General features: G+C 46.6%; 1 protein-coding gene across 24 annotated transcripts in view; it reads left to right on the top strand.

Moving 5' to 3' along the window:
• Window positions 1-12,679, top strand: part of NFASC (neurofascin) — a 209,342-nt gene that overhangs the window by 22,154 nt on the left and 174,509 nt on the right. For 20 of the 24 annotated variants that reach the window (XM_089773610.1, XM_089773620.1, XM_089773617.1 and 17 more), the window contains exon 2: window positions 9,755-9,860. The exons of 1 other annotated variant lie outside the window; for it this stretch is intronic. The gene's annotated coding sequence lies outside the window, so the exon portion shown is untranslated. Of the gene's footprint in view, window positions 1-972; window positions 1,587-9,754; window positions 9,861-12,679 lie in introns of those variants that run through there. 3 more of the 24 variants (XM_075910487.2, XM_089773603.1, XM_089773602.1) reach the window with 2 other exon arrangements.

Raw genomic sequence — 12,679 nt, 5'->3', positions numbered from 1 at the left:
GATCCTGAGTTCTTCTGTGTAAGCCTTTCAGGGCCACGAAATGTGAAGATGTTGGGTTTTTGCTCTGCTTATTGAGCTGGTGCAAAGAGGGTCTTGCCTCCCTGTCTACTTTTTGTGATGCCTGCCCAAGTGCAGGGCAGAGCGACAGGTGGAGAAAGTTAAGGGTGTGGTCAGCGGCTTTGGGTGCATATCCAGAGGGTCAAACCTTCCGGGGCTGGAGGAAAGGATCAGGTTTAGCCACTGTTTCTCATTGGTTTTTATTGTTGTGGTTGGTTGGTTTTGTACTCAGTGCATTTTTTTCTCATTGCAAACAAACCCTTCTTAATGGAGTTTTGTTCCCACTGTGATTCTTGTGGTGTGAACTTCCCTTGAACAAAGCTCCAATGATGCCAACTGTGATTCTGGTGCAGGGGGAGGTATGCCAGAGTGGGTGCTCTTTCAGATGAAAGCTTAAGACCTTGTAGCAATTTTCAGAGAGTCCTCTCAGCACCCCAGGGGGCAGGTAAGCTGTGTCTTCATCTTAGAGAGCTGAAGCAAAAGGAGAATTGACTTGCCCCTGGCTAAAGAGAACCAAGATGCAAACTTGGGACTTCCTGGGCTCTATGCTGAGTGCTAGCCGATGCCCCTCCGCCTTTCCCTGGCTATAATTTATGGCACACTGTGTGGCTTCAGAAAGACTTGTAACTCCTAATGGACAACCATCAATTCGTACCAGTGCTGTCCACAAAGGGCAGAATCTCATGCCAACTTTTCTCATTTGGAAAGCAATGTTGGACAATATGGGGAAAAAACCCCAGAAGCCTGGAATGAACACCAGTGCCAAATGTGACCACTTGGTCACCTGTCTACATCACCTGTCCTCCATCTTTTACTCTGCTCAGATTCAAAAGTCCTTGGAGCAGAAACTCTTCTCTTCATGCTTGTCTAGAAGAACGCTAATCACTTGGATGAGATCTTAGAAGTAAGCTTTCTAACAGCTTCAAAATACATACGTAATGGGTTTTTATTAGGCTCCTGTGTCTCACAGTTTATTTCATGTGTGTGTCACTTTGTGATCAATACTCTTGTCGATGTTGTCTCGGAACCCCTTGCAAGTTTCCATGGATACAGATGTGAAGTGACAGGTCCCCATTGTTTGCTTTGACCTCACAGTGACATCTTGCTCCCAGACATTCTCTCCAGAGAATAGGCTTGGGCTACTACTTTGATTTTGTTTTGTACCGTTGCATATTTTGACCCCTCTGCAGTCCGCTTCAGGATACAGGCAGATGAGACATCTGATGAGTTTATTCAGGGTGGAAACTTTTTGCAGGGTTGTCAAATGTGTTTTGGTGGCCAGGATAGTGAGAAACGTGCAGGGCCAACCAGGCAGAAAGGCAGCATGCAAGGTTAACTCCTTCACTGCTTCAGCATGGGAAGAACAAGGATGTTGACTTATTAAAAATCCATTCCTACAGGGCATGTTCAGCTGACCTGTTCTGTGGCAGAACCGGGCTATGCTAATAAAGTAGCATGAAGAAAACCTGTATTCTACATGCAAAATGACAGACTAACATTGGTACGAGTTACCCACAACATAAAATTCGGTGAGTTTCCTTAGTGCATTTAATTCTAAAGCATTTCACAAGCTGAAAATTAGATCTCATAGCTGTGTGAAGTAGATGGGTCTGCTGCCCATTCCAGTGGGGGAAACCACTTTCCTGTGGCTCCAAGACTGCATCCATCCCTGCTCCTCATCCTGGCGCTATAAAATTAACTTATTTCTCTGATTGGCCCAGGGAGATTTTCAGCTTCTTGCTAGCCAGGCAAACGTGATAGATGTGGGACAGACCATCAGGATTAGTCCTGAATGACCCAGTGTGGAAGAATACACGTGAAAGGCTGCCTCCTGTTTATTCCAGCAATGAAAATTGGTGATTGGAAAAATGAGCTCCTCTCTTATAACCAATAACAGCAATAATAAAAGCTCACTTAAAAAAAAAAAACCCTCAAATTTATCCTGCAAGACAAACCAGAATTGCTTTTTCTTTTCCTTTTAAACAAAATAAACCTAGCGGTTGCCTTCAAATCTATTGGATTTTAGGGGTCCTGAAAACAGAATGGGGTCCATTTAACCTGGAGAGGCTCGACTTAGGGACATTTCTCCCTGATTCCACTTTCAAGGTGGCAGCTGTGGGAATGTTGGACTGAGCAAATCACCTGTGCTGTAGAATTTTACACAAGGGATACATTTTCCCCACTGTGAACCCTGGTACCAACCACCTGCTATTGATTTCAGTGGGTTTCATTCCTTCTTATCAAGCTTGGTCTAATCTCACATCTCTCTTCTTCTGTAACCTGAAGTCCTGATTGTCCCTCACCTGTATCCAGTGTAAACGGGGAAACAGAAGTTTCAAGGCTATTTCTCTACCTGACACCAGCAATGTACTGGCTGCCATTTGACGGATGCAAAAAGCAGTTCTCCATGGATTCTTTCTGTTCATAAGCGAGGGTGCCCTGCAACTGCACAGTGACACTGACAAATGCATGGCTGTCCCACTGAGCAACCCTGGCATGTGACACTATACAGGCAGTCCCCGGGTTACATGGATCCGACTTACATCAGATCCCTACTTACAAACGGGGTGAGGCAACCCCGCACTAGCTGCTTCCCCCCAGCAGACCAGGGAGACGCGAAGCTAGCGCCTCCCCCCAGCAGACCAGGGAGACGCGAAGCTAGCCCCCCCCCCCCCCCAGCAGACCAGGGAGACGCGGAGCGGCTTTTCTCAGCAGACCTCAGCTTGAGAATAAAGGCTGAGGGAAGTGAGGTGTGGGAGAATAAAATGAGCTCTGGAGAAATGTTTGGCTAGAGTTTCCCCTACAATATGTACAGTTCCGACTTACATACAAATTCAACTTAAGAACACACCTACAGTCCCTATCTTGTACGTAACCTGGGGACTGCCTGTAGGAGGAAGCTTGCATGTTAAACTAGTAACATGGGTCTGAAATCTCATAAGAACGGCCAGGCTGGGTCAGATCAACGGTCCATCCAGCCCAGTACCCTGTCTGCTGACAATGGCCAATGCCAGATGCCCCAGAGGGAGAGAACACAGTGGGTAAACCTCACATGATCCCTCTCCTGTCACCCACCTCCAGAAAAACAGAGGCTGGGCTAAGAGCCATTGACGTACCTGTCCTCCATCCATCTAGCTCTTTTTTGAACCCTATTTGAATCTCGGTTAATGTCTAGTTGCTGTTGTAATACAAACCACCACTGATTGCCGTGAGAGTCTGCTCAGGCCCATATTTCCCATGTCCCTCTTAACAGGGGGTGCAGGGTGGGGTTGGGTGTGTTGTTTTGTTTTCTGAAAGATCTGCTCTAAGGATTACTTTGGGGATCTTTTCTGGCCTGTGGTAGGAATGGTGTCCCTAGTCTCTGATTGTCACAGGGATCACTTGATGATTCCCTGGTCTATTCACTCTCTCTGGGGCATCTGGCATTGGCCACTGTCGGCAGACAGGATACTGGGCTAGATGGACCTTTCGTCTGACCCAGTGTGGCCGTTCTTATGGTATGCAGGAGGTCAGACTAGATGGTCACAGCAGGACCTTTTAGCCTGTGAACACGCCCACATTTTGTTTAATTTTGGACTCACCTGTGGTTACTAGCGTCAGCGGGCGTTGAGTATCCAAGTGAGTGAATGTTCACCATGCTCGACTGGCAGTAGGTCTGGTTAGTTTAGTTTCTACATTCAGACCTTGCTTGTGTCTTGATGCTTTCTTTAATATTTCAAATGATTGAAGGGCTATTTTATTTTCACCAAAGTTGCACGGCTGGGGGGAAAACTTTGCCTGGGCCAAAGGCAGAAGTGGAGTTTGCTGATGCTGTTTGCATCTCTGAGATACTTCCATTGGCTTCTAGCCCAAAGACTTGATCTCCTTGTTCAACTGGACCACAGATGCTTCCATTCCCAACATCACTAATTTCCCAGTGGTTGGAAATTGGTTTAGGGTTGTTGGCCTACCCTCTTCTCATCATTCCCGTGCAAATAATCCAGATCAGTGAGGCTGGTTGTATAATTATCTCTGCAGCTATTCTGGGTTAATGAGAAATGCAGATAGAGTTGAAATGAAATCAGTTCATGGCAGCTACTACCATGCCCTGTGGTGGGAAGGGAGCAGGTTGTGTGTGCTGGTTGTTTTTAGACTTTAAACGGAATTTCATGGTGCCTATGATATTAGCTGTCACAAATAATGTGTTTGCCTCCCCCCCCCCCCCCCATCAGCTGTTTGAGGCTTAAAGTTACTAGAATGGTAATTGCCATGAAAGAGTAGCATTTACTGCTGCGTGTTGGGGGAGTTGCATGCATCCTTTTTCCTAAAGATAAGAATGTACCCCGAAGCTTGTAACATCAAACAAGCATGAATAACTAACACTTTAGGGATAGGAGACAGCTCCAGCGCCACTATTTTCTGTGTTTATTCTAAAATGTCAGGTTTTCAACCCATCTGATTCAGGGATGAAAACGCATCTTTGAGGCCACCTTCCGCCTATGGCAAGTGGGTGGTTTTATGCTTCTATTAAAAAAGTGTTGGCTGAAGTCTTTGGACCCTGAGACTTCCCAGGGAAGGCAATGCCTTTTCACTTGGGAAAATAGTCAGATTCCAGGAAGGGTTTGCCCCTACCCCTATCTAATCAGTAAAATGAAAATAGCATGTTAATAAGATGGTAATGGAGTTGCAGATGTCACTGGTCAAAACCTCACTTTAAGGTTTTTGTTTTTGTGTTTTGTTTTTTTAAATGGAAGCTTTATTTTTCCTTCTGTGTATCACTTCTGTTCTTAATTAATCCTAATCTCTTGCTCCTTCAGGGGGAAACTCTCCTTTTTTGTCCCCCCACAAAAGCCTCTAGTCAAGTTTGCACATGGTTCCCTAGGGAAATCAGGTTGCTTATAAGATGTATTTCATTTCCAGGCTTCATACAATTAACCTAACAAAGATTTCTCTCTCCCCACCCCCTCCTCCCTTCCTTTCAATCTCTGTTTTCATAATTATCAGCAGAACTAGGAGGCCTATAGACCGTGGCCCATGTTTTAATTAAATTACCTCTTTGTTTTATGGTTTGTGGTGTTTAAGAGAGGAGAGTTACTGGTGTCAAAGCTTAACACACCATGCACAATTAAAGTAAGAAGAGCTAAGATCAAGCAAGAGGAGAGCTCAAAACAGGGCCTCAGGATCTTAACATTTGAAGGGTACAAAATCTGACCTGGGATGCACATGGACTTATGTTTTTGTAGTGGACCAAACCAAAGATCTGGTTTGAAACCACCTCAGTCTTTGGGATGTTAAAAAAATCTCAGATACAGTTTCAGGGTGTGTGTGTGTGTGTGTGTGTGTGTGTGTGTGTGTGTGTGTGTGTGTGTGTACACGCACATACACAACAATTTATATATAAAATACACATACATGTAGGGTTGCCAGATGGTTTCAACAAAAATACCACTCTTGACATTACATCACAATCTATATGACATCTTATTTAGAAAGTACCGGACATTTATATTTTCTCATATGTTTTCAATTTGTTTCCCAAACAGAAAGCTCAAATACTGGACAGTCCGATATCAAAACCGAACACCTGGCAACCCTACATACATATATGAACTAGTAAGGCTGTGGAACCTTAGAACAGGGGTGGGGAACCTTTTTTGGAATGAGGTGAGGGTAGCTGACTCATAGAAGAATCAGTCGAGGGCTGCAGACAAGTGAGAAGCAAAAAAAAAAAAAAAAAGTCACTGACGTGGCCCCCAACTGAGACACAGACCCTTTCCACATTCTCCTCACAAACTAGGGCCTAGGGCAATTCAGGCTAGTAGATTTTTCTGGGTCTCCTTAGATTCTGGGGTGGCATCAGAAATCAGTGTGTGTGGGAGAGGGCTGCCAGGAAGCTGGCTTGAGGTGTGGGATCTTGGGGGGAAGAAGGATACAGGAGCCTTGGGGGTGGATCCATGCAAGGTAGGGGCTGGCTCCACCTCTGGGCCGTATGTTCCCATGCCTACCTTAGACTAACAAAAATAGATAGTATCAGTTTTCATGGGTAAAAACATGCTTTATTTTTATATTATATATCATGAGCTTTCATGGGTAGAACCCACTTCCTGACTCCACTCCAGCTCATCTGATAATGTTAGTCTCGAAGGTGCCGCAGGACTACCCATTGTTTAAGTTACAAACCAACACAGCTCCCCTCTGAGATTATATAAACTAGAGACCACTTTAAGAGTCTGGTTTCAACCCCTTGTTTTATTCCCTTCCCTGTTGGATAGATGGTGAATGTTGCATATAAACTAGCTTCCTCCCCTTTATGGGGAAAATTTTAGAAGTTGGGCTCGGTGTGTGTACACATCCCCGGTTTGGCATGACTCGGGTCTCTCTAGATAATTGAGGAAACTGCTGCATCGGTAAGATGTAGGGAATGCACAGTTCTGAATCCATCCGTGTGCTCGGTGACTTGTGAGGCCCAGCAGTCTCCTGGTAAAGCACTTTGCATCACGGAGGGGATCAAAGCTGCCAGCTACGGCTCCTGGGCAGGCAAGAGCCCTGTCGCGTCAGCCTGCTTGTACCTTGGAATGAAGGAAAAGCCCGGAGTCACTCGCTAGCCTGAGGATTTTCCTGTGACCGAGAACATCTTCAGACCCTGGAGGAAGTCACTCTGCAGACTCCACTAGGATGTGGAGCTACGACGGTTTGAAGATATATTTGAGGGTGGGAGAAGAAGAGAGTGAAGGAACCTGGCATGTCTCCCTTTTCCCCAGCCTTTTAAAAAAATCTGTATGTTGCTCCATTGTCAATGAAATGTGTGATATAAATAACTCCACATAGAAAACACTGGCCGGTAGCCATACAGTTCCTGAGGAGAATTCCTGCCCTGCATTGAATAACACAGAACTCCTTGTAACTGAGACCCTCTGTCCCAACAGGGTAAGTTGGATTTTTAAGGCCTGGGGTGTGTACATGGTCTGGGTGGGCAAATCTCCTGGAGCATAGGGTTTTATGACTCTCAATCTTTTTTCCCTTTGTTGTTGGTTTTCGTCCATAGACCATGGGCAGTAGCAGTGCAACCCGCCCCCCATCACCCGGCAGTTAGGATTGGGTGCTCTGTGAAACAGTTTATACAGATTCTCCAGTGCTCTGCCCTTTGTGCTCTCAGTTACCATCACGTGACGTGAGAGAAATGCTGCTGTTCTGACGTGGCTGCATTTTATACCTGCTCTGTACTTGTTACAGTAATTGCATGCTGGGTACAAATGTAGAAAATCAGCCACTGTCTTTATTTCATTAGAGTCTTTCCCTCCCTCCCCCTCTCCTCCACCCTTCCACCTCTCTAGATCACTGGCTCTCTGCCTTGGAACGCGCTCTATTTATTTGTTCCTCTTGGATTTCCTTTCTCTCCTCCTAGCATCAACCCAACTATCCAGACCACACTGCTTAAGTGCGTTTTGAAATTGGGGGAGACAAGTTTTCCTGTCCCTAGCGTATCTTTTGGCCGCTGGCAATCAGCTCTCTTCTACACCTAGCCCAGCTACTGCCGTATTTGCCATCCCAGCCTCCTGGGAAATTATGGCTTGGGGGCTAGTTCAGTCAGCATGTGAACATTCCTCTGTTAGAGGAGCAGGCAATGTTATCCCAGGGCAGGCCAGTTTGGGCTTCTAGAGCCCTGCAAATCCAAGGCTCTCCAGTGGAGGTAGGTGTCACGTACCCATCCCCACCCCCACGGTACGTAGGATCGGGGTGCCCTCATTGGTGTCATGGTGGCCCGGATCCCAGGTTTATTCCTAGGCCTGCAAGTTCACGGAGGGGAAGCATACTCGTGTATCGAGGTCAGACCCCCATGCATGGTAGCCTACCCCCCTTCGAGCCACCTGTCCCTCCACCACAGCTATCTGTTAACGGGTTATAGTCCACGTCCACTGTGGGCGTCCCTTGTCCCGTCGCGCACCCAAGTTCAGTAGTAAGAAGGCAAAGAAAAGGTCCCTCTCAAAGCTCCGCCTTCCCGTCTTTCTCGACAGTCAGTTCTTTGGTTGGGTAGGGGAACTTGGGCCCTCCTGAGCTCCAGCCCCAGGACCCTAAGGTAAAGTCGAGCAGACCTTTCCCGAATGATGAGTCCCATGTTGGGACTGCGCCGGTCTGTTTCTGGGCTGGGCACCTCCGGCGCGTCCGGCCCCATGTGGAGTGACGGGCCCATCCCATCACAGTGGGTATCAAGTGAACTTAGCACAGAGATCCATGGCTCATTTTTGCAGACATGAATTCTGTATCCATGTAGGGCCTCTAGCTATAGAAGCACCCGCTGTGAAGTAATTATCGTCTCATTGGCTTGTCCTGCCTGGGCCGTGCTCCGGTGCCATGCGAGTTAAACATGCAGTTAGAGCTGCTGTGTATTGCCTCTTGGGCTTGAGCTGCAGTAAAATTTCCCTCTCAGCGCTGCCGACAATGCAGTAAGTGATTCAGCAGAACAGAGCAAAGTGGGGATGGGAGGCGGCCAGTAAGTTTTTGTTTGGTCGTGCGCCAACTCAGCAGTCGGGTGCCCCTTGGGTGTTGCCTGGCCATCCTTTTTGAGGCTGCTGTCTAGATTTCAGCCTGGCTGGTGATTGGACTTCGGGAAAGACTTTGTGTGAAAGTCAGCGGCTATTGGAGCTTCTTGGTGGGGCTGAGCAAAACCGTGCCATCAAGATTGTTGGTGTTCAGGAGTCAGGAGTGTTGGCCCTACAAGAAGAGAATAGATTGTTTTCTGCTTCTCCGGACCAAGCCCCCGGCAGAGCTCCAAGTGAGTTGTTTTTTGGTTTCTCTGTCCACGGCCAGCATAAATACAGCACTAAAAATGCTGCTCTGTAGCTGTTGAGCTGAACAGGGAGCAAAGGCTTTAACAGATCTCTGATGCCGGTTACTAAAGCCAGGTGTTCTAATTCCTGTTTGTTGCCAGTTCCAGAGATTCACTAGTATTTGTAATGGTTTGCACTTCAGGCTTCGTCTCAAGCACTGTAAGATAAAGCTCCTGCTAAGGTCATGGAGTTTGTGCTTGCCCTTGGAGCACCACGAACTGGACCTTTTGTTAGATGTTCAACTATTTCCTTATTTGCCATCTAGGGGGTCTGCCAGACTTCACTTCCAGAACTACTGGTAAACAAAAGACAGGACTATGCAGCACTGTGAAGACTAACAAGATGGTTTATTAGGTGATGAGCTTTCATGGGCCAGACCCACTTCCTCAGATCAAATAGTGGAAGAAAATTGGCAAGACCATATATACCTAAGAGATACAATTATAAAAAAGTGAACACACACAAAATTGACAAATCAGATTTTAGAACAGAGGGGGGGATAAGAAGGAGAGGTTAGTGTCTGAGATAACGATATTAGGGATGATAATTGGGGGAGCTACCAGACTAACGTGGCTCTATCTCTATTACTGGTAAACAATCTAGAAGATTCACTCTGGCAGTTTTTCTTTCTGGGCTTGATGAAGTGAACTCCCCACCATGCAATGTGGGCCCTTAGAAACGGAGTCAATCTCGGTGTGCAGCTCTTAAAGATTGCATGGTGCTTTTTGTATGAGTACGAATTTTCTGACATTTTTCTCTTGATAGGTATCTTTCTGTGTAACTGTCCATACCTAGTTACCATCCATCACCCTACAGGCGGCCACATTTCAGTATAGTAGTGAGAAATGCCTCTGTGCATATAAGGGTCTATGTGCTTTTCCCTTTTTTAGGGTCTGTGAAATTGAACTGAAAAGCCGGGAAGGAAGGGAGCAAGAATCACCTGGCTGTTCGCAGATGCTTAACCACCACCCCACCCAGGACAGAAGCTTTGCTGTGGTAAGTACTAGCATCAACAGTGCTTGGTCAGCAGGCATGCTCCCCAACAGACCAAGCAAACACAGCCACTGTGGGGGAGAGGGGTTTTTTTGTTAGCAAAAGTGCTGACAAACAGTGTTTATGCTGCCATCGGGTCCGTAGGATTGTTTCAGGCAGTTGCTCCAGGCCCTGCACTTGGCAAATGACTTAATTGTGCGACCCCTGTTGCTGTCCTGCACCAGGCCACCCAGTAGTCCCTGGCTCACATTGCTCAGGAGAAGGGGCAAAGGGGTGGGACTTGGGGAAAGAGGTAGAGCAGGGGCGGGGCCTGTGGCGAGGGAGTTGCCCCAGGCCTAGCGCCCCTCTAGGGATGTCCCTGGTGACCCGGCTGCATGGACACAGCAGTGTCGCTAAAAGCTGTGCAGTGTACACACCTGAGTGAAGAGCCTGGTTGGATTTTGAAGAGGTGTGCAGCAGGGAGCTGATCGGTGGAAACTTGTATCTAGGGTACAGCCATTGTGGGTGGATCTATGCAATTTGAATATTGCTCAGAACAGCTGACACTCCAGTTTGTATCCGATCAGGTTGGGTGGCACAGTTGGTTAGTGTCTAGTCATGGCACAGGGCCAATGGCTGCTTGATTGTTAAGATCTATGGAATGGAGACTCACATGGCTGAACCCTGAGCTCAGATCCTTGGAGATCAGCAGGTCTCCAATGCCCATTGGTCCTGGGATTCATGTGAGTATAAGGCCATCCCCTGGCTGCTAGTCTAGCCTGCTCCGGGAACCTCACTTTGCATGTGTCAACTCAAAATGTTGAAAAGAATGTGATGTGGTGTCCTCCCAACTCGTGTTACCTTTGCATGAGTAGTGTGGCCACTACATGGTGAAATCCTTTGGCATCTGAGGGGCTTGATAGGAAGGAATACGGTGTGTCTAACATCCCTACTGTAGACACATTGCTAAGGCAGAGTCGTGATTTGCCTAGAAAAGCAGGAATTGTACAGTAAGGGCCGGAGTTAGTCACATGAAGGAGTTTTGTGGGGACCACTCTTCCAGGCCAAGGAATTCATTTACCAGAGTTTTGGGGGGTTTCCCTACCATCTTGTCCAAGTTCCATTATGTCCAGGATGAACCTCTCTAGTCTGGCACCCTCGGGAGCTGACCAGTGTCGAATTAGAGAATTTGTCAGAACACAGGAGGTCAATATTGTCTAGCAGCATGACCAACACTTCCACTGCTTCCTGGGCTCTGAGAAGACATTGAGGGGTAAATCAGAGCTAAAGAACAGCACAGAACACTGAGAGCCAGGACTGGTGGCTGTAAACAAACTTTACAGGACTGTGGGAAACTTGGACACATGCGTAAGTGGCCATCCTGATAACTAAAATCATGCTGGACCATGGATGTTGCTGGACTAGAGAGGTTTAACCTGTGGGGTGGAAGGTAGATATTGGGCAGAAAGCTGCTGTGGTGCAGAAGAATAGAACAGCTGATGCTGGGCCTGATTTTCCTCCAGCTCATACTTCTGTCCATAAAGGCATCTTTGCTATGGGCAACAGAGTGACACTGATATAAATAAAAAGAGAATTGGGCTCTCTGACCTTCTCTTGTTGAGAGATACTGCCAATGACAAACTCAGCATAAAAGCATGAGGAAAGGGTTGTGAATTAAGGACTGCAGCCTTATTCATAGATTCATAGACTTTAAGGTCAGAAGGGACCATTATGATCATCTAGTCTGACCCCCTGCACAGTGCAGGCCACAGAATCTCAACCACCCCTCTTAGAATAATCCTCTCACCTATATCAAAGATATTGAAGCATTCAGATACTTTGAAGGACCCAACATGCAGAGAGTCCTTCAGCTGTGATCTGTGCCCAATGCTACAGAGGAAGGCGAAAAACCTCCAGGGCCTCTGCCAATCTGCCCTGGAGGAAAATTCCTTCCCGACCCCAAATATGGCGATCAGCTAAACCCTGAGCATGTGGGCAAGACTCACCAGCCAGACACTACAGCAAATGGGACGTGGCTGGTTAACACTTCTAGAATGTGGCCAACAGTTCTAGAATGTCATCTAGTTCTTGTGCAGAGAAATATAGCAAGGTTGTTTGGGGGTTTGGGGCTAGATTATTTTTCTTCCATGTGTCTGAAGCTTCTTAATAGGGCATTCAAATCATCTAGAAAACTGTGTGTCTGTGTCTGTGACCTTTTCCATCTCCAGTGACTTCCAATGCCAGACTTAGTGTTTGTATTCCTCACATCTTCCTTGTCTCTGTCTGGTTTTGCCAGCAGTCTGGCTGGCTGCTTCTCCTTCCAGTTCTGTTGGATGTTTGGTTTGCACCACATCTGCCTTTGGAAAACCAGAGGTATCCTATTAAACTAGTAGAAGGTTCTTTTCCCTATCTGAGCTGTGAATTCTGGGTTATTGACCAGTTCTATATCTGTTTTGCATAGTAGTGAGTCCCTATTAATATCAGTAAAGAGAGCTTCAATATTGTAAAGGGATGAGGAAGGATGATTAAATAGTTAGATTAGTGAACTGTAAGGAGATCTGTTCTTCACTTCTGCACCAACTCCTTTTAGAAGTCCATTCCTCTCTAATTATGTCCTTGTACACCCAACATTGCCATCTGTGCTGCAGATTGATCTTCTGTAAATGGTATTTGTTATAAATGTCAGTGGTGAGCGGGTAGTTTGAGACTTACTTGACATTTATGAAGCACTTAGGGATCTGTGTGTGCTACAGAAGGGCAAGGTAGTATTATAACTAGGGTACTACCAAATTAATGGTCTGTCTTGGTCAATTTCACAATCCTAGGACTTTAAAAATAATACA

The sequence above is a fragment of the Pelodiscus sinensis genome, chromosome 27 (genome assembly GCF_052426305.1).
Source record: "Pelodiscus sinensis isolate ZL-2025 chromosome 27, ASM5242630v1, whole genome shotgun sequence".
Taxonomy (NCBI): Eukaryota; Metazoa; Chordata; order Testudines; family Trionychidae; genus Pelodiscus; species Pelodiscus sinensis.
Note: the sequence above shows the minus strand (reverse complement) of the source record. Positions and strands in the feature narration are given on the sequence as shown.